This window comes from Ambystoma mexicanum, chromosome 12 (genome assembly GCF_040938575.1).
Source record: "Ambystoma mexicanum isolate Mex_15411 chromosome 12, UKY_AmexF1_1, whole genome shotgun sequence".
Classification (NCBI taxonomy): Eukaryota; Metazoa; Chordata; class Amphibia; order Caudata; family Ambystomatidae; genus Ambystoma; species Ambystoma mexicanum.
This window is the reverse complement of record NC_090936.1, coordinates 838,555,665-838,578,985: the sequence shown is the minus strand read 5'-3', so window position 1 is coordinate 838,578,985 and position 23,321 is coordinate 838,555,665.

The following is a 23,321-nucleotide window of genomic DNA, read 5'->3' as shown; positions in this document are numbered from 1 at the left end:
ATCTGCCACCTTCCCCTATGCTTTCAAACATGCCACTATCATCCCTATTTTGAAGAAACCTTTGGTCGATCCGCTTCTCACCTCTAACTTCCACCCTATTTCTCTTCTTCCATTCCTCTCTAAGCTGCTTGAGCGCCTCGCCTACTCCCAGCTCTCAACCTTTGTCACCAATCTCTCCCTCCTACCCCCCTCCCAATCTGGCTTCTGCCCTAAACACTCTCCTGAAACTGCTCTTACCTACATCCTTAACTCCCTCCTCTCTGCTCGACACTCTAAGCAATCCTCAGTCCTCATTCTTCTTGACCTCTCTGCTGCTTTTGACACTGTCGATCACCACCTTCTTCTTAACACACTTTCTTCCTTTGGATTCACAGGCTCTGTTCCAAACTGGCTATCTTCCTACCTCTCCTCCCGCTCTTTCACTGTTTCCTGGGGTGGCCGGTCCTCTCCATTCCAACCTCTTGAGTACGGCGTACCTCAAGGATCAGTGCTTGGACCATTCCTTTTCTCACTTTACACCTCCCTCCTTGCCCCTGTTATCACCTTGTTTGACATTTCCCACCATTTCTATGCTGACGACACTCAACTCTTCCTTTCTTTCTCTTCCTTCTCACCCGACCTCCACCTGAAACTCTCTCCCTGCCTTACTGCCATAAAGAACTGGTAGTCTTCCCGCTTTCTCTCCCTTAACACTGACAAGACTGAAGTCGTCTTTTTCCCCTCCAACTCTCTTCCCCCTCCCCCCTCCTTTCATTCACTTCCCTCCCACTAATCTCCCTATCTCTCTCCACGCTCCTAACCTAGGCATTCACTTTGACTCCTCTATCTCTTTCTCCCACCATATCTCTCGCTTCTAGTGCCTGTCGCTACCACCTCTTCAATATTCGCAAAATCCGCCCCTCTCCCACCTTTCGTGCTACTAAACTTCTAATCTCCTCTCTTATCTTCTCTCGCCTCTTCTATTGTTCCTCCTTACTCTTTGGTCTACCTACTTCTCATCTCGCCCCCCTCAAGTCTATCTACCACTCTGCTATCTGTACCCTCTGTCTCCTTACCTCCCGCGACTCCATCTTGGCTTACCTCTACTCACATGGCTGGCTTCCATTATACTCTCAACTTAAATTTTACTTTCTCTGCCTTGTCTTCAAATCTCTCCATGGGCTTGCTCCCCCTATCTCTCCTCCTTCCTCTCTTTCTACACTCCCTCCCGCCCCCTTCGTTCAGCTGACCACTTCCTTCTCACTGTACCTCTGTCCCCTGGTGCCCCCTCCCGTTTCTGCTCCTTCCAACTCTTAGCTCCTCTGCACTGGAACTCCCTACCTCTCTCAATCCGTTCTATTCCTACTTTCTCCTCATTTCGCACCTCCCTTACATCTCTCCTTCTCCACCCCCACCTTGAAACTCCCTCCCCTTCTTGCTCCCACTCTCTTCTTTCTGCTTCCCTTGATTTCCTCCCTCCACTCCCTAACCACCCCACTCTCACCTTTTACCCTTGCTCCTCCTTCTGCTCCCCACCTCTCTTTCTACCTCACATTCACACTGCTCTACCCTCCCTATTCCCTTCAGTTTAATTGCTCTTCTTACAGGTTTGTTGATTGATTCATAACTGTAATTTGCTTCTACCGTTATATTGTTTTATGTTTTATGTACCAAGTTGTTCAATTGTGCAGCGCTTTGGTGTAAAGCGCTATATAAACAAATAAATACAAATACAATACAAATGTTTTATTCAGACAGATTCTGAAATGGGGCTTTCTTAGATTACGTTTTGGGATTTTTCAGTTTTATTAATTAATTTCCAGAAATTAAAGTCTGACTTAGTTTACATAATCCTCAACATAAATTCTCTATCATGTTGGTAAAGCTTGCTCTATAGAAATTTCAGTAGGTCCCTATATTGCTGACAAATTTCTGCATTTATTCCTAATGAGCCTCATACTTTTTTGAATTTTTTTAAGATAGCAGTATGGCTAGTTTGCACAATAAAGTTGATGGCCAACAATATTAGACTAAATAACCTCTTTTAAAAAAGTGACAAACATAGTAGGTGAGAGTTCTTCAAGCCTCCATTTAGTCGACAATGAATCAAAGATCCCCGCCACTTTGTCATTAAATCCCTCAATGGTCTTAAAATTTCAAACCGGCAGAGTTCAAACCCCACCTCCCGCCCCTTCTTACAACATATTCTTTGATTGCAGCACCTTCTTGGTCTCTATGGCCCTGTGAATTGTGCCCTTAAAATGGTCACCATAGTCAGTTTTAATAATGAAAAAACATATACAGTCGTGGAATAATGGCTCAGAAACTTAGTGAATTCATGAACACCCGGTTCCTCCATGCCATGTATTTTTGGGGATAAGATCCCCCTGTATGTTTCCATTTAATCTATGTAGATTCCATTCTATCAAAAGAGTCATCCATCTTTTGATTCCTTGACAAAATAGGACAAGAATGCTGTCTTTAAATCTGTTGAAATATTGCATTCAATTAAGCAATTCGAATTTGGAACTCCAGCTATTGTAATATATCCATTGGCGAAGCGTTCCTTACAATTCGTCAGAATTTCCAACATTTTTAAGAGGAAATCTTTAATATCGTAAAGTGACCATGACCGATATACATTATTGAGCAACAATTCATAGTGACCATAAACACGACTAAGATACAATATTAAAAGACGAACGGAGGAGTTGTCAAAACTACAAACTTTAGTAGGCTAATTTGATTTACTTGCTGTAAATTGACCCCCCATACAGTCTAATTTCCATGCCTGCCCTTGCATATTTCACATTAGTAAAGTAGCCGCCCAGTGAAACATCACATAATAACCATGTTTCTTGTATCATGGTGATTTCATAGTAACTTAAACATTTACATAGTTGGGGATCATTTAACACTTTTTGCGAAACCTCTAGAGTTCCAAGAAATCATCCCCAATGAGGAGACCATGCTAAAAACCTGCTCTTCTCATGAACTTGTATTTAGTAGTAGCTTTTAACGCTGAATTGAGTCATGATCAATCCTTCACTTTTGTGCCGTGGATTTAACCCTGTTCAACCATCCGAAACTTGCTACCTCAATTAACCCCTGTGGAAAATGTTATTGTAATTCCTCATACTGCATATTAAATAATGTTGCTCCTTCATTGATTTTCTTTTTACATAATTTGGGTTGTTCCTTAAAAGGTAACACATCACATCCCCTTTTTCTAAAGGTTAATGTTAAGTAGTATTTGTAGGATCTACGTGATCCGACCGCAGCTGATTTTCCCATGACGGAAAAGTTTGCATGTGAAATGTACGAACTACAAAAGGTTTGTACATGTCCAATGCAAACACGTATTCAAAACACCTATACAACCAAACCCTCACCCACAACACACCTACAACCACACCCCCACCCACACACCCAACACCTCCCACCCACACCCCCGCCCACACCCCCACCATAAACAAACCCTACTTACCTTTTCACTTCTGTGATCGGGAATCCGGCACCGCAGGGTCCTTTTCTCTATTTTATTTTAAAACAAAACATTTTTATTTTTACAGTAGGATGCAGGGGTTTCCCCCGCAACTCCCATTCACTATACTGTGAAATACTGTAAAGTATAGTGAGAGGGTGTTGCGGGGGACACCCCCGCAGGCCCTGTTTTTTTTTTTCTCGGGTGTGCTGCGGGGTTGTTCCCCGCAACACCCCGCTCACTATACCACACAATATGGTGAGCGGGGTGTTGTGGGGGACACCCCCGCAGCCCCAGCAGTCTTTCTTTTTTTAAACTTACCTTCAATTCATGCTACCACCAAAGGTTCAAACGTTTGGTATTCAAACCTTTGGTGGTAGAATTTTTCTGACTTTTTCTGCTTTTAGACTTTTTTTCCGGTCCGTTCGTACAATACCGCATTTGTAAAGCATAATATAGATGCATGGAAAAGATCTTAGATAAGAGCAGCAGAGATTTCTTTTTCTACAAATTTACATACTCCTTGTACAAGCTGTAATTGTTTAAATCATCAATGGTGGAGATCCAATCAAGATTATATAATTTTTTTTTACAAACCCTGGACGAGTAGTCAAATCTTGATTCACAACTTCTAGACAAGCCAATAAAGTTTGCATTTTCCTACAAAATGACACAAAAGAGTGAACAATTATCATGCATGTGCAAAGGATGAAAACATTTGCAATTTATTTGTTTGTCCGAATGGCGTAGTGTGAAAGAATATAAGGTCATCCGTGAATGCCATCAAGTGTATACAGATCTTACCTAATCTAGCAGGAAATATATTTGTTTGAGACCATATCTCATCAAGATCACATAAGTACAAGTTGAAGAACATGGACGCGAAGTTGCATCCTTGCTTGACACCGACATACATTGGAATTCTATCTGTCAATGCACCCTCCTGATTGATTCTCACCCTAAATGAAGTACTGTGATGTAACATAGATATAATGAGAATCAATGATTGGGGAATGCCTAGTTGAACTATTTTGTTTCACAGTATATTGCAAACCACACAGTCAAAACATTGCTGTCATATCTAAGGCAGCCTTATATACTGGATTCAAGCCTTTTTTCTTAATTTGTTCCAAGACATGTGACAGTAGATTGGCGTTTAAGGCTGTGCACATTCTTTGGCGGAACCCCATTAGAAATGTAGACAAAATATGCTACTGCATGTATTTCTCCAAATCATAAAGAATTCAAATAGACCATATTTTAGCAGAGGCATCAGTCAGTGCAACGGGCTTGTAGTTCTCATGGAGCGCAGGATTCCCTTTCTTAAAAATTGGAACATGTGTTGAGAGCATCCACGATTCAGGAATGATTTGTGCTTTGAATATAATTCAAATTTAGTTTTCAAAATGGGGGCCCAAAAACTCGGATCAGATTTATAAACACAAGACGAAATCCTGTCCGGCATTGCTGATTTTGAAAATATGGCCCATTCGATATACACCAATTCCCATTTGCTCTGTCTCATGCATGATTTTTCAATTTTTGGATGAGAAATGTCAGAACATATTGCAGGAATCTGATATACTTTTGTTAAGTGCTTCTTCCACACATGCCCCCCTCTGATAACAATTAGACTGCTTAATCATAGCCCGGATTGATTTAGTGTTATGATTACAAATGTATTTTATCGTTTTTTGATTTTCGTAGTTATACATTTTGGTTTTAATTTGTTTCATTTTGTTTTTATGTGACTGAAGGATACGTTTCTTGTTAAGATTGAACTGAACTAGATTTATATCCATACTTCTCGGGTCCCTCAATTCTCTATTTTTTTTCCGTTTCAAAATGGCTACTTCTGAGTTAAATGTGAATTTGTGACTACAATTAAAGGAATTTTGCTTGCTAGCTAGATATCTGAGCTGTTTTTCGATGATATTATTTACATGCTCTTTCCCTTCAGAAAAGTTCATGTTTAAGTTATGGCAATCGACAACCCTTTCAAGATTTAAACAAACCAAATTGGTAAATTGCTGGCATAGTTTTAGGTTCCAACGCACAGAAATATGTAGGCGATCAGGTTCTAACATCTCCAATGCTGGTATGCTGGTATGCTGGTCAAGATGCTGGTCAAGGTATGCTGGTCAAGATGTTCATATGCAATATTTATCTTCAAATCAATTATCAAGTGATCACTTAAACCTGTATTGTGAACGAGACAGGGTCACAAAGATTACTTAAGGTTTTACAAACACAAAAATAATCTATTAGAGAACTGGAAGATCCAGATTTCCATGTAAACAAAGGTGATTTAACAGCAATTTCAACTAAACACATGTCCCGGTCAGATAAGTAAGCAACCCGTCTTTTCCCTCCACTCTTTGATATTGTCTCTCCAATGTTCATCAATTGTATAGGACTCTCACAACAATCATCATGGCAGCAAGAATTAAAATCGCCACCCACAATTACCTCATAGAGAGGATTGCATCTTCCAAAATGTTGTCTAACTGTATGAAAATGTTATCTAACGTGATCTTAGCTGGATTCTACAGGTCTACCTGTAAGGGCCATTTTGGTAGGTGAGGAATATACAGTGTATCCATTTAAGTATAAATGACTAACCTTCATGGTTTCTTGAACCATTATGATGGTTGTTTTGTCATCATAAGGGGTTGAGGTAAACCAAGCATGACATTTGTATAACCACATGAGTTCCATAAAATTACATTAAAATCTTTCACGGTACACAGGCTACGCTAAGTTGGTAGCTGGTTTAGTGGGCGTCATAGATTTGATTAAAGGTTCAACCCAGGTCCAGTCGTTCATTGCACCTGCCAGTGACAATAACTGTGCAATAATCTCTTTATTGGAAACCAGCTCATTACTTCCACTGCAGGTTTGACTTTCAGGGGTCATCACAGGATTCACACACGTTTCCACAAATTCAGTCGCTTCCTCTTTAGTTTTGAACAGTTTAGTAGATAATCCTACTTTTGAAAAATCAGATCTGTGCTCCAAATTGACTTTAGTATAATTGTTGAGTGTACCTGGCAGATCATATGATTATTATTATGAAGTGATAATGTTCTCCAATCAATGTCCTCTGAGGTTTAAATTCTCAAAGAAAGAATTTGACTGAAAATCCTTAGCTGGAACAAACAATTGATTCTAGAATTTCCTAATAGCTTCAAATCACTTTCCCAACCTAAGATGTTAATAATTTGGTGGGCTAGATCATATGTCACTGTGTCTGAATCTGTAGGATTTTGAGGAATTTCAATTGTGTTATCAACAATGCCTGAAGGAGTCGTATTTAAGTTGGCAATAGCATGTGGTGGATATAAATCACACGTAGGGGGAACACACTTTGTTTGTGGCAGAGCATTATGTACTACTGCCTTACTACTCTCATTAGAATCTGAAGGAATTTGAGAGGGTAAGAGGTTAGTAACGGGCAATATAGGAGTTTGAAGAGCCACTGTGCCCACAGACACTGGGCCCTAACATTTTATCTTACCAATGGTAGGAAAAATAATTGACATCTGAGCTTGTTTTTACCTCCCAGCTCATTCATAAAGTGTGGGGAGATACACATCTCATCTATAGATTTAAAGGAGACTGCATTTACATTGTCTAATACTATTACATCCTTCTTATTGATATTAATAAGTGTTTAATTATTTTTCTTTTTTTCTATAGTCTTACTGGAGACCATCTTCAGAGATTTAGTATCACCTTTCAGCTGTAAGTGAGACTTACTTTCTTCGTCTAATTGCTGAAGGCCCAAAATCTCATCCTCATTAGAGATTGCACACACATTTTTTTATTATAGAGTTATACCCTTTAATTTTTGTTGATGGTAAGTTCTTAAATTTCTTGGCATCCAAATCATTTGGGGTTTTTCTATTAGCTCTTCTTTTAGCTGCTCTTAGTTGCAAGTGTTTGGTTCTATGTGATAGAAAGAATGTGGAGCCTTCAGTTAATTGTTCCAACAGAGCAGAGAAAGGCACAGTGGTGTCGCTCAATGACACCGACATTTTCTCTTGTTCTATATAGTCCGTCAAAGGCGACAGACTATTCAGATGATCATGCTGTGAAGGCATCGACAAGCTAACCATTTCAGGAGTCACATTTTCTCATTTTAAATCGCTAGAGACATTCTCCTTAAGGGAATATACTAAGGTCTCAAGCTCATTCATTTTCATAATGTTAGTCTTAATGCTTTTCCATCGTTCCAAGGTATCTTGTAATGTGGAATTTCTCAATTTTATGTCTTCAACATCAGGAATCACCTGGCCCACACAATTTTTCACAGGTATATGATCATAGTCCACACCAGTTTGAGATGATTTGTGTTTAGTTAAGACCGCGTAATCTGACATTGTGCAGAACTTGTCAGTGTGTTTAAAGCCGATGGATCAGGTGTGGATGGTTTACAGCTTTCCCTCACAAGAAGGAATCCCTCCAGTTGGTTCAATTTTGAGAGTATATCCGAAAGGAGATCTTGATATCCCTGATCTAATAGTAACCTCATGTCCTTTATCTAAAAGATTGAGTATTAAGGTCAGCATGGGAAATTAATATGGGTCAGATGCATTGGGGTCAATAGAGAGATCAATACTAGATGGTAAACTTTCCTTATTGCTTGTACTTCCAGGATAGACAGATTTTTGACTGTTGGGAAGGTTTGGATCTTCATTATAACAACCTGCTAACCCTTCCATATCCTGAGGTAATCTGTGCAGGATAAAAGAGGGGGAATTTGTTGTCGTTAGGCCGTGAGTCTTACTGTTAAAGGTAGCGGGTGAAATAGTAGGGTTAGGTAGTGTGACGTAAGGGTTCTTATTAGAAAAAAGAAAAATGTCATCTACACCACTAGGACGATATGGCAAGGGAGTGGACGGACCTAGAAAAAGTCTAATATGTTTCCCCAGGTCCCACCATTACTGCAGGAGCTAACATTGAAATGTCATATATTGGTTCATTAAGATGTTCCACCAAGTTAACCAGCAAAGACCTTTTCATAGAATGGCCCATATTATCCATATGCCCCTGTAGAACAGACTTGTCTAAATGATAAATCTCCTACATAGAATAAGAGTTATTTTCTTGATTAGAGGCAGCGGACTGATGAACCTGGGTGAACACATGGTTACAAGTTTGGGCTATATTATCACCAGGCAACTCATTGTCTACAGGTTGCACATCTGATGCTTCTTGTTGGCCATCTCTCAGCTTAACCTTCATTCCAATTCTGTTTTCTGTCTCCATGACCCCCAGTCTGGTTTCAGAGCTATCAGAAGCACAGAAGCTGCTCTTCTGAACATCCGTGAAAATCTGCTCTCCAACCTTGACTCTTAACATTCCCTCTATCCTCATCATCCTCAATCTCTCTTCTGCCTTCGACACGGTCAACCATACCATCCTGCTCAACCGTCTCCGTGAAAACCTGGGTATCACTGATCAGGCTCTGGCCTGGCTGACCTCTTTCCTCTCTGATCGACCCTCCCAGGTCCAACTTGGGTCCCTCCTATCATCTATCTTCCTCTCTACCTGTGGTTTTCCCCAGGGGTCTAACCTCTCGTCCAGGCTTTTCAACCAATACCTGGCAACTCTCACCCACTGCATTGCCATTTTCTGCTCAAATTTCCAGTGCTGACCTGATGACAGTCAACTCATTTTCAGGCTGCCCTCAGCCACCTCCTCTCCCTCTCTCATCTCTGATTGCCTAACTGCCATTCAAGATTGGTGTGCCGCCAATGATCTTTGTCTGAATGCCATCAAGACTGAGATCCTCCTCATCGGCACACCTTCACCATCCTTTCCCCTCACTCTCTGGCTGGCTTCCCTTGGTCCTCCTCCTACCCCCACCTGCGAGGCTAAGATCCTCGGGTCATCTTTGACTCCACCCTTTCCTTCTCCACCCACATCTCTGAAGTCTCTAAAAAGTCAAACTTCCTACTGCACCTCCTCAGAGGTACACTGCCTTTCCTCTCCTTCCCCCCAGAAGCTCATGGTATCCCAAGCTCTGGTTCTCTCTAGGTTGGACTATTGTAACAGCCTCTTTCAAATCTATGTGCCTCTACTCTACGCCCTCTGCAACTAATCCAGAGCAGGACTGCAAGACTTGTCCTTGGCCTCATGCCCTGGGATCGTACCTCTCCAGCTCTGAAATCTCTCCATTGGCTCCCAGTGTATGCAAGGATTAAATTCAAAACCCTTCGCATTGTCCGCTAGGCTTTCTGGGGTCTGGGTCCAAAATACCTTCAGCTATCCCTCTGCAAATACCTCCCCTCTCGAGCTCTTCGCGCCTCTACCTCTAACTCCCATCAGTTGTTTTTCAAAGAAACGAGCTGGGGGCAGATCTCTGTCTTCGGCTGGGGCCTCCCTCTGGAACATCCTCCCCGCCACTCTAAAAGTTGAGGAGAACCATCTCTGGTTCCGGAAGCACCTCAAGAACTTCCTCTTTTCTTCTGCCTTCGCTCCCCTCTCCACTGCTGATCTGCTCTCTCTTGGCACCGTGCACCTGGCCACCCTCTACCTCCGGGCCCAGGTACCTGCTCACCCGGCCACCCTCCCGCACTGCCTCCTGGCCCCCCTTGCACTGGGGTCTGTATCTGTACCCAAACAGCCCCCCCTTTTTCTTCCTGCACTTATCAGATCTACTCTGTCTGCTGCCTTAAACTTAGCACAAATTGCTGGCTGGACTACCACTGTTTGTTGCCTTTATTATTTATTTCTTTATTTATATTTATCTGTTTCTACTATGCTTCACACTTTCCACTTCTCCCCCCTTCCATGCACTTTGCCCCTCCCCCTCTCCCATGCACCTGCGCATTCTCAATGTCACTGGGCCTGGTAAGATCGCTGTTTTGTTCTTCCTTGTTCCCCTCCCTTGCCTTGTCGTGCTCTGAAACACGTGCACGATAGAAATAGAATATCAATATCAATATCAATTCTGAGAGCTTTACGGCTTTGCGCAAGGATTCTTCCTTAACAAGTTCTTCCTTAACTGAAGCGGGTGATGTCATAACTTCTGAAGTCTGTGCGTAATGTGTTTGCGGCCGAGAACTCTGTGAGGCATCTACCACTACAAAGTCCCCACACCATTGCAATAGGATTTGTGTTTATAGAACTGAATATTAACTCATGCACACCAAGAGGACACTCCCCTACAATTTATAAAGATATTTTTTATCAATAAGTCTCAAAATCAACCACCCGCAACAGGTACTCCTCTGACGAGTTACTGTACGAGAGCAAAATGCAAGCCGTTGTGTACCTATGCAGGAGCCTTGTCAGAGGCAATGTGAAATTTACAGGCATGAGTAATCTTAAATGGTTCTATCACCTAACTTGCCCATTATTTTATACAAGTGCCACAAATTTGTATTTGTATTTGTATTTATTTGTATTTAGTTTATTTGTATAGAGCGCCTGGCCCAAAGGCATCTGGGTGCATATCTTAGTTACAAAATGTTACAAAGACATGGAATACAACAAGAAACAGTCAAACATCAAAACAGAGGAATCATACATAATAGTGAAGCTAGTTACATACAAAAATACATGCAGGATGGATGCAGTGAAATTTAATAAAAGCACAGGCAGCCAATCCGAGCAATTCAGGACCCAGCAGCTCATATTCACAGGGCAAAGGAGGCTGAAAATAACATAGTGGCCATGTTGAAATGTAGAAACCTTGTGGTTGGCAATGGCAGATGCAAGTAAACAGGCGAAAAGTTTCAAATCCCTTGAAGACGTCGTGGCACATATCATTCTTGTGCTCTTGTATAATCACTAATGCAAATGAAACGATTTGCACCGCAAAGTGCAGCGCGCACTGGAGGTGCTTTGGGACAGTTGGAAATTAGCCCAAAGCTTACCTTCACATCTTGGTGGGGTGGCGGGTGGTTGGTACTGATACAAACAAGATTACAACAGGATCAGTAAGCAATTGCGTTTTCAGTTATACCCTGAGCGGATATGGATACAGAAGTGCTACGTAATTTCACACTTAGCAGCAAAAAATCTCATATGCTCACAACAGACCTTATCGCTGAGATTACCGAGATGTTAGGACAGCTACAGTCAAGGTTACAAAGCCGTTTGCTAAACACCATATATCATAGGACTGCTCTGTTGAGTAAATAAGTCTCAGTTGGCCATCACCCATCTGCCCATCCAAACAGCCAAAAAGTCAGCACTTTGGAGGCACTTCTGGTGAGTGCACGCTGATGCGCGTGCCCGTGCCTATAAGAAGGATTACATTACTGGGAAGTGGTGGGTGGGGCTTCAGGTTACATACAAAATAAAAGAAAAAACAGGTATTAAACCTAGTTAAAGTTCAAGTTCTAAAAAGGAGTTCTTAATGTCCACTATGGCGATGTTGCTATACACATTGGAAATCTAAGCCAGGATTTTGATGCAATGGCAAAAGGCTCACCATGGAAACCAGCAAACAGTCGGCACTTTGGAGGCACCTCTGGTGCGTGCGCCCGTGCCTATAAGTAGGACTTCTGGGAAGTGGTGGGCAGGGGCTTCAGGCTTCACTTCCAAGATTTTGATGCAATGGCAAAAGGTTCACTGTGGAAACTAGCAGCATGCCCAGCCAAACAGTGGGCACTTTGGAGGGACTTCTGGTGTGCGTGCCCATGCCTATAAGAAGGACTTCTGGGAAGGGTTGGGCGGGGCTTCAGGCTTCACTTCCAAGATTTTGATGTTGTGATTAACGGAATGCTTAAAATAGTTAAATACCTATTGACGTATTCTAACTACATTAGAGTTTAGAATATGTTTTGTCGTATAAGAATAGTGATGGTGTATTTGAAGTGTTTTGCAATGGAGGGTATTGTTTAAGTAGTTAGATACCTGTTGGCGTATTCTAACTAGGTTGACTTTCAAAAGTACTATTGTAGTAGTATGTATGTCGTTAGATACCTGTTGGCATATTCCAACTGTTATTTGTGTTACAGTTAGTGACTAAATTTGGGTTGAAGGAATACTAAGTAGGCATTTGTTAAATCTGCTTGTAGCATATGTTTTGGAGGTATTGTTACATTCAAACCAACCACTTCTTTTTTTGACATATGCATTGTAGTGCCCTGAAGTGGTTGTGGCACCAGTGTGTATATTATACCTACTGTTGTGTCACTATTCTTTCCAAGAGATAATTGGCTGTGTGTGAAGCCTGTAAACATACAGTTATTTTTGGTACCATCTGCATTGTACCTTAGAAGCATTAGTATGACATATTGGCTATGTCTGTTCATTTTTATGGTGGAAAGATTGTCAGAATTGCAAAAAGGGCATAACATGCCATTATTTGCATTCTGCAGAAGCTGTTGAAATGCAATGGATTCAGAATTTGGAATAGATGCATATACAAATCATTCATTAGGGATATGCTCTTGTGAAACATGGTTGCAGAGAGTGCATGTATGTTTCCACATGTATACTATTTGGAAGATTTCAATTCTGGGATATTTTTGGTTTCCAGTGCTTGTAGTAAGTACATTAGGAGTTCTTGTGGATCTTCTTTTGTGTTTATGGTACATTTTACCATTCCTGCTGAGAGAAACCTGAAGGTGTCTCACCGGCTAGTCCCCAGGGATATGTCATCCAGGTGGCCAGGACACAGCCATCGCTATTGGATCCAGTTCCTAGGGGTGAACCAGTGCAGGAGGATCACTTGGGTGGGCGGTATTTTGGGAGTAGCAGTGGGACACTGAAGGGTGAGATGCGGTAACCCCTTCCTTAGGAGACCTTTTCCCCATCCTGATCAGTAGGATACTTAGAAACTCTACACCCCTTTTCCAAATTAACACTTTCTCACATTGTGAGTGACAACTGACTAATACCAGAGCTGTTTACCCGACATGTCCCAACACAAGGGTCAAGCGAAGTCAGGCAATTGCAGACAACTACACAGACCTGACTTCTGTTTCCTTTCCCCACTGGGATAAAAGGCGGAGCACAAGAGCACACTCTGAGAGAGGCCAGATGCACATGGTAGCAGCTATTCCAGGACGGCAGTTCAAACGGAGGAGGAAGGCCGCGAGACCTGAAAAGATGTCAAGGAGGGAGTTGCCCTTGCCCTTTTCAACCCAGACCCTCAAAGCCTCTGACAAAAGAAACATAAGACCAGGAATCCCAGCTGGCGAATGGTGTGATGGATATCAGCAGTACAAGGAACCCTCCCACACAGATAGCCAGGGCGGGAGAACTGGTTGCCATCGTGGTACCATCCTTGACTCCATCGGCAAAAGAAACGCCAACGAGTTCAGCACAGCCAGCGAGACGGAAGTACCTGATAGTGGCCCGGACTGTGTTAGGCTCAAGGTTGCATTGGCAACAGTAAGAAGATTAAGATACAGAGGTCTTTTGTGAACAAACGTGGTACCAGAGATAGACTGGGCCGGTGCCGCGTGGGCACTCATTCAAAGGTCTCTGGCTGGTACCCCCTTTACTGAATAAAGAAAGTATTGAACTGAAAGATAGTGAAACTACAAGAACCAAGAGGCCATAGAGAAGGCCCGTGTGAGGTGTCAAGGTGGTCATACAAGGGTCAAGCCAAACCCCTTTTACAATTCAAAAGCCATTGACACGTTTTTGAAATTTTGAAATTGGCATTTGCGTCCGGCTGAGGCGAACTCTTTGTGAACAGTGATATTGTGAAGCACACACTTGCCTTAGAGTAACAGAGTGACCCAGCGAGATATTATCACCCTTTGGAAGCCTCTGTTTAAATTGGCAAGCTCTTTGAGAAGCTAACACTGAAAGATGGATAAGAGCCCCGCTGAGGGGGATCCTAGGATGAAGAGTAATTACCTGACGTGAAGGTTACCAGAAGGAACCGATTGTTTTGTTGTTTTTTTGGAATATTAGGCCCTCTGAAGCAAGAGACTTTGCATGAATAGAGACTTGGGCACAGAAGGCCCTGATATACAAAAAAGGAACTGTAAGCATGTGCTGGAGAAGCCCAGGAGTGTGCTGTGCTCAAGAGTCCCACCTTGTCCTGTGCTAAAAATGTGGGGAAGGCAGAGGCCAGCCATAACATCCTGACTTATCATTTGGTGAACACTTCTTTCTTTTCTTGTGAAACAGTAACCCACACTATTTTGTAGCACAGCGGTAAGGATTGGCCATAGTTTTTTTTAGTATAGGCCCTTTTTATTTGACTCTACTAGGACTGTAGTATTATTATTTGATGGTTGTAACTTGCTCACATCTGAGATTTAGGTTTAGATTTAGATTTTAGGCTGAAATTTAGGTTTGTTTTACTAAACACCCTTGAACTGTGATCACTTGTGTCTGTCTTGCTTTGATACCATGCCTCCCTTACACTTCACAGTAGTCCAATTCTTGCCTTATTTCTCAGACGCTGTAAGTGTTGTCAGGATTATTTGTGGTATTTCTATGAAGGACAAGCATTTGCAAACACAAATGGTCTGAGCCGTTTATCTAAATGTTATGAACAATTGGTGGCAATTGAAAGAGAAGATTCATTGTTATATTACCATAACAATTTACTCCAGTTTTGTTGCTGAATTTAAATGGATCAGAGAGTTTGGTTTGTGCATCGTTGATGGGCCTGCAGATTTTTCTGGAAAAGAGTGTCTTTGGTTTCTGTGGACATGCAGTTGACTTTGTACTAGACAGTTGTGTGGTTGGATTTTTTGATGCCGAAGGAATTGGTCGTTGTTTCTTTAGCGGTATTGTTGGGAGATCTGTTATAGATTTTTTTGTATTAGTTGTCTTTTTAAAGTTTTTTTGTTGATGTACAGGGTACATATCTAGATGGGAGGTGTATAGTGCCTGTAGCCTGTTGCATTCCATGATGCAAGGAATGTCAGCATTGACTTTATTTGATCAAAGTTAACTAGGCATGGGCCATTAAATGTACACAGATGTGAAATATCTATGTAACTAACACCTTCTTTAAAGAATGTGCTGCCAATGTCAATCAATGTTTGATCTAGGGTTAGACCTTGTGATTTGTGAATAGTAACAGCACATGCAATATATGGATGACATTGCTCTATGTGTATGTACATGTCTTTGGATAGAAGGGACCGTCCCATTGCCCAGCTAATTAGATTAACTTCTGCAAGTCTGTCAAAGTGGATGTTGACAAACTGAATGTTGTTGTCATGTGGATATGTTTGGAAGCCAGCAACTGTACCAATTGCTCCAATGACTAAACCTTGTTCTACTTCAAGATTACGTTTGAGAATTACTCTGCAGTTTAGACACAAAGTCAATACTTTCTAAAATCCTACTATTTAGTGATGTTATTGCTTGTTGACACATAGGAAGTGTCATGCCATGCACTTCTAGTTTGTCTGTGGAGCCGATATGCAGTATGGGTTGCATTTCTTTTTTCAACTCTGTCTCACTGAATTGACTATAGCTTGCAAGGATTGGCATTAAGGACATGTATTTTAGATTGTGTTGAGTTCATTGTTCCATGATATCAGGAGCAGATGTGTGTTGTCCATATAGCTCATGGATTAGTCTACTATTTAAGATGGATTTTGCATCTTTAGGAAGCAGACCATTTCTAATGCTTTTTAAAATGTTAGGATAGGTGAGGTCTGTAGAAAGACACATGTTTTGAATTAGTTCTCTGTACTGAAAATGTTGCCCAAGATTTACATTTCCAATGCTGCATAGGGTATTGCGGCATTGTTTGTGTCCTAATGTTATGACAATAGGTTGACATGTCACTGGTGTCAACTGTAGGAGGTCTCTGAAATTAATAACATGTTTTCCTCCAAACAGTTCTTCATAGTTGGTTATTTGGACAGCTTGAATTCTGAGATGAATTAAAGCCAACATGAGGTTGAAAACCATGCTTACTTCATCCATCAGGAGCATGTTAATTTGTTTCAGAATTCTGCTTACTTCAGTAGCAGCTTTTGTTGATAATTTGTAGTATTCAAATTTGTTTTGGTGTTCTATGGGGAGGAGCAGTAGTCGGTGTAAAGTTGCACCTCCTATGGTGTACGCAGCTACACCTGTGGGGGTTGTTACTACAGCTGAAAGGTTGTTCTTTGTTAAGTTTTGTAGACATGTGCTGATTATTTTCATTAAGAATGTTTTTGAGAACCAGCTTCACCACTTACATACAGGAGCAGAGGTATATATTTTGTACAGCTACAGGTTTTAGTTTCATGTGTACAACCATGATCAATTTCTTGAGTACTTCTAGATGAATGGTCAGTTGATTCATGAACTGACAAGTCTTCCTCAGATTGTTTCTATTGATACATGTTATTGTCTACCACAGTCATGAATATTTTGGCTTCATTTAGAATGAGTGGTTCTCCAAGTGGTTGTTGGCTTCCGGTAAGGGAAGGTTGACTCCCTCCGGACTGTCTTTGTCAAGTTGATCTCCAATGTCTTCCTCTTGTTGGTGTTCACTGTCCAACATTTCTTGTATTGCTTGAAATTGTTATGTGTTATACTGCTTTAAGTTGCTTTGAATGCAGCTCCAAATGAGTCAAAAGGGCCTCATTACGTCTTTGGAGGTAGCCATGGTGCAATTAGCACCATGGCTGCCTCCAAAATCATGTCTGGGTCTGGTCTGGTCTGGTGGAGTGGGGGCTTACCGGGACATTCCGCCCTAGGCGGACCCGGTAAGTCTCCATTCCAAATGCCATTCTCCATTACCATTTCAGCCCCCACAGGGCTCAATCAGAAGGGGGAAGGCGCTAATAATGGGCCCGTTATTAGCTCCAAGGTCCCTTAACGGGTCCCATAAAGAGCACGTGGTCAGACCACACGTCCTTTACGATAGCCGCTAAGGGACCTCAGAATTGGGCAGTAAGGGATTACCGGCACTGGTCTCCTTAATGGTGCCCGGTATCCCTTAGCGCCCACCTCGTAATGAGGCCCATAGTCACCTAATAATTATTTTACTTTTCTCCAAGGTTTGAAAAGTTGGCGTAGGGCCATGTAATATAGTTCTCCCAATTTGTAGAAATTTAAATGGTAACTTTATGTGATTATTAGTCTGAGTTTAGTGAGTTTAACTAGGCTTCCTTCACAAGTTGAGACTGAATACTTGCCAGTTGTCTCATTTGGTGTGACATTGTTTTGTAGGTGTAGTTTTGGACAATGTTGTACAGACACATGTTTTCCAAGGCAGTACTTCTGTTTGGGTAGTATGTGTCAATTAAATTGTTTTTTAAAATGTCCTGACTGTTGTGCTCATTTGTGGATATTTTTTTCTATCTCTTGGTAGGATTTTAGTACTCTTTTTCGGGATGAAGCTGGTCTAAGGTTCAGCCAGACAATGTGTTAACATTTAGCATATAAGGATGTACTTGTCTGCAGCTTCGTAGCACTCACATTCTCTATGGGAGAGCATTTTTATACTGAAGCTGTATAATTTGTGTGACAGAGTTTTGTCAGATGATACATCATACCAGAGGTCGTTTAGCTCATTTGTCTCAGCTTTGCTGTGACACATCTTGAAACTGCAGTGAACTTGTCTGCAATGTATTGTATGTCTATTTTTGCATTCCACAATAGGGCATTGATTGGATTGCAATCATGGATGTACTTGTATGCTTCGTCCCTTTTAATGGTGTATGTATTTTTAGAGAATTGGCTTTTACACTGAAGACATCAAGCTATTTATTTGTCGTTTTGTGCAAAGTGGTCTAGAGAAGCCAAAGCGACATTATGTATAGTATTTGCTTTTGCTTTTATATCTACGTCGGCAGAATTGCTAAACGTATGTTTTTGGAAGCGTAAGATTTGTGTAGGTCACTATCTGTGGTTTCTGAAGGGATCACTATCATGGCCAAATTTAGCAGCATCTTTTATCCACAAAAACATGTGGATGTGTGGAGCTCCTCTGGATTGATATTCTTTTCTCGAAAAGAAGTTTTGAACTTCTCTGAGCAGAGGGGTAGTTTCATTAAAGTGCAGCATGGCAATGAAGCAATGGTGAAAGTATATTGATAAAGTGACACATTGACAGGGTCAAGAGAACAGAGTTCTCTTTGTATGTTAATATCTATTCTGTCTTTATTTTGGTTTACACTGCATAAGAAGTCATGCAAGTTATCCAATGTGTACTCTGCACAACTTAAAGTAACAAACGATGTGGGTGGGCCTAGGTTCCTTAGCATATAGTGTACATCAGTGTGATGTCAGAACTAGTATTCTTTTGTACCACGCATGTTTAGCAAGAGATTTATGATAGTTGAGTGCAGAACATCATCCTTGGCTTGAATATTTTGAAGCAGTTGGGTAGCGGATATGTTTAAAAAGGTAGAGCCTGTTTTTCATGTGTGTGCAACTCCATAACATTGAGATGCTAGTTCTCTTTTGAATACGAGGTGGAAAATATATTTTTCCTTTTTATCTGAATCTGGGGTCTTCAGAATATATTCTTTAAGAGCAATATTCGGATGCACTAATTTGCGTGGACTATCATCATAGCTCACTCCTTTTCCTTTTGGAAATAGTAAAGGAAAAGAACATGCTTCTACACTATTTTCTCATATGCTCATTGGGAATCCTTTGCCTTGATGTATTTGATATGTCTCTAATGCATCAGCAATGGTGTCTTTGGAGTGTAGTGGGTGCATTGTACACTGGTCTAAAATGTTGGCTGCAGTAACAGGCTCTACACTTTCAAATTGGCCAGTTGCTGGTGCGTTTTGAATTATTTTGGTGGTTTCTCTTAAGTTTTCCTCTATGTTTATATCTTTGTAGTACTCATTGATTTCTTTTAGATATTGTAGGGCTTGTCTAAATGTGTTTAAATCAACTAGTTGTTGGCACATTTCTTTGTCTTTTGTTGGCACACCATTAACTAGTACAATCAAAGATTGATCTATTGGTTGTTGTACTCCTAGAGTTCCTGCTTTTTCTTTTGGATCTAAGGGCAAATATACTACTTTGCCACAGATGCCCATTAGTTACTCGGATTGAGGTGATTTGGCTGATTTCGGTTGAAGGCATCTTATAGCTTGATATGGGTGCACTGTTTAGATTATAATGCTCTCATACAAGTTAATTGTTGGAGAGCTTTCGGAAGTGGGTATAGTTATTAGTGATAGCATGTGATGGAATTTGGTTCTTGTCGAGCCTTGTGTGCAGTACGTGCAAACTGTTGAGGGGACAGTTATTTTGTATTTAGTTTCTGCTGTTACATATAAAGCTAATTGAAACAATTAGGATTCTTCATTGTCTTCTATTTTGTGGGCTATATCTACTATTTGTGTGCTCCTTTTAAAAGACGTTCTGCAACAACAGACACATATTTGGTCTGGTATTTCAGCAAATGGGTTTTGAAAGTTAGCTATTTCTTTTTGGTATGTCTTTATTAGGAACGTTGGAGTTTTTTCAGTAATGTTTTCTGAAGGTACAGAATTTTCTAAGTCAACTTCAGTTCCAAAGTATTTACGTTGGATGTACTCTATTTCTTGAAGCAGTTGTTTTGCTGTTCCATGCAAGAGAATGGTATTTACATTTTACACTTGTAAAGCAGGACTTTTTCCATAGGTTGTAGAGCAGGACTTTTTGCATAGTATAGTCGATGAACAAGATTCTGCATAGTAGAATGGTGTGCTGATAACATTTTGATGTGGTGGACGGTGCTTTTGCAAGCAGTTCCTAAAATGCAGGCTAATGAATGTCCTCACGAACCAGTGTGGCTGCGCACTGGACAGGAGTCCATGGCTTTTAAAGTTTTCATTCTACTTTTGTCTTTTAGTTTCACATAGTGATTGAGGAATTGTGTAAAGATTTAAAGGATTTTTGGCGTACATTACACATTGAGTTGCATGTCCATTTGTACACTGGATGGTTTGTTTGGGTGAAAGGAGCATTTGGTTCACAGTTTGTTTTAGACTTGTTTTTACTATAAGGGTCTCTTTTGCCATAATTGTGTCTTTCACCATTTCATACCCCCAACCATCATTGTCTATGTCCATTGTTTTTTGTTGTTCATGTTTATAAGCTTTGTCATTGAAATATGGTTCTGTGCTACTTGTATGAATCCATTCACCATCACAGAAGTTTGAATAGTTCTGCATATTGACACTGCACATGTTTAGAAGTACTTTTTGTAATGTATTGATACATTTAGTTAGTGGGTTCATTCTGTTTAAAATCACTACAAACAATTTTATCTTTAGTAGAAAAGCACTGTCAATTAGAGCTTGCAGGATAAGTCTCATGTAGTAGTTTTCAAGGGTAGATCATGACTTTTCAGCTGTTTTTATAAGATTGAGAAGAACTCTACAGTGGAACATTTTCTGTAACATACATTTTTGGGATTGCAATACAGTGATTATGATAGATACAGTGGTAGGTTTGTTAGTAGCTCTGCTTTTCTTTGTACATATGTGTTTAGTTTCATTTTTGCAGGAGGGGCCTTACCTTTTTTTAGTTGTGACTGGTTTATTTTTGTTGAGTGAGGTTACTAGTTCTTTTGTTTTAATGTTTTCTATAAATTGTTTTTGGAGTAGATGACTATATGGTGTTGTTTTATACTTATCAGCTCAATATTTTCTTTCTTTTCTACAGAGTTTCTTTTTAGTAGGCATTTTGTTGTGTCTGTTGGGAAAAGAGAACGTTTGTGTTGGAAAGTTGTGTTATGTATATGCATGTATGGTGCATGGGTCTGTGGGTATGATTGCAGAGATGAATAGAGTGCTATTTGTGAGGTGGTATATTAGGTGTGGTTGGGAAGGTTGTGAGAGTAAGAGTCTGCAGAGGTGTGATGGTGTAACGCTCACCTGATTCCCGTAGAGGCGCCGGTCTTGACTGGGCGTATACCGTATCTTCAAAGGTGATGTGTAACACACGGCTGGCTCTTTGGGCTGGACCTCTGTGCACTGTATGTCTGACTTGAAGGGTAAGATGTCTGCAGATAGAAAATATGGGATTAAGGAACTGGTTTATTGAATGTCTCTCTCTTCTTCCCTTTCTCTTCTCCTGTAGAACCCCAAAGGTTAACGCTCTCACCTTAGGTAAGTGAACGCCGTGCTCTCCATCTGCCTCGGGGCAGGGTGCTGTAACCAGTTTCTTCACTGGATAAGGGGAGCAGGCCTCTTGACTTCAGAGGACTGCTGTCCGTCGTTTACTGCACGAACGGTAAGTTTCGAGTAATTCTAATGTCTTTAAAGTCTTTAGTAATGATGTTTCTTGTTTTGCAGGGTTCCGGCGATGGCGGATGACGGGCTGAAGTGAGTTGAAGATGGAGCCCGTGTGATGAATAGAAGCGCCTGGAAGCACGTAAGTAAGCGCTTGTTGCCTGCTTCACGATGCGCTGTAAGTGTCTTTTTATTTTGCAGGTACAAGTTCGGAGCGGCTGCAGGGTGCCGGAATACCCACTGGGTTAGATGTGGAAAGGAGTAATGGCACGTGAGTATTAAAGTTCCCCAATGTCTTTAAACGCACCTTGTTTTGTCTTTCAGATGCGGGATGCAGCGCCGAAGGCCTCCGGAGCGTGCGAAGAGTTGGTAAGCTTTTGTCTTTCAGATGCCGGAATGCAGTGTGAAGACCTCCGGAGCGCACGAAGAGTAGGTAAGCCTTTGTCTTTCAGATGCCGGAATGCAGCGCGAGGCGTTGGTGACAGCCGATGGACCAGGTAAGTGAAGAGCTGTCACTGAAGACCGTAATGCTAACCTGTTCTTTCTTGTTTTATAGGTGTTGCTGAAGACTGGATTCAGGATGGTAAGCCTTTTTCCTTAGGCCCAGGATCAGATGCAGAAGACACGATGAGCGTTCTGCTGCAGAGGATGCAGAATAACGCAAAGCAAGATTCATCCATCGGGTGTGGTTTAAATAGCCTCCTGTAGTGCTTAGGTGTCTCCTTCCACAGCCACGCCTAGGTAAGAAAAGAGTTCCTGCTTTCCAGAAGAGTTCCAGTGTTCTGAATCTAGGGAGTGGCTCCTGCCCCACCCAACAGGAAAAGTAGTTCCAAACAGAAGAGGATCAGAGGCTCAACTCGCAGGCAAGTAAGCAGCATGGTCTGCTGCAGGTAAGTCCACCCAAGCATTATGAGCCCGGCGCTTCCAGCGCTGGGACTGGGCATATTTATGAGCCTGGTGCCACTGGCGCCAGGACTGGGTCCAAAAGGTCCCAATTGGGACTGGTTGGCACTCGGAACCTGGGTTATGGATCTGCTTCCAAGGGAGTTGGGAAAACCCTGACCTTTTGGAAGCAGAGATCATGACAGATGGTGTTGGTTTAGAGAGTAAGCGAGTGATGGTATAATGGAATGTGTAGGGAGGTTATGCTGTTTTGAAGAATAGTGTGGGTGTTGCAATGGTGGTGTTTAGATGGGAATAGGAGGGGTGTGAATGGTGGAATACAATGGCTTAGAGTGAACAAAATGTGTGTTTGAACTGTGCTGCTTTTAATTACATACATATTCATGGTACATTAATGTACTTACTTTGTTGGACGTGAATGGTATTCTTTTTTCAGTTCTTGTCTTCGTTAATGTACTTCTTTCTTGTAATTGTAAAAGTAAGTTACTGGGCATATATGGTAAAGGTGAAGTACATTTGGTAAGCAAGGTTGTTATTTTTGAAGGAAGAAGGAGCAGTGGTGAAAAATAGTTAATAAAATTGGTGGATGGTTAAATATATTTGCTTTTAGGAGCCTTTTCGTGAAACTTAAAAAATGAGTATGTGCATTCATAGAAGCTCTGCACGTTTTGTAAAAGAGAAGAAAAGTTGATGGCAAACATATGTCGTACACTTTTAAATGGCAATTGTGTGTGGAAGTTTAATATATTAGGAGTATATGCATACTTGCCAACATGATGCATTCTAATCTGTCATTTTTTACAGAGTCCTAGATTTTTTGTTTGCGTTCTGGTACT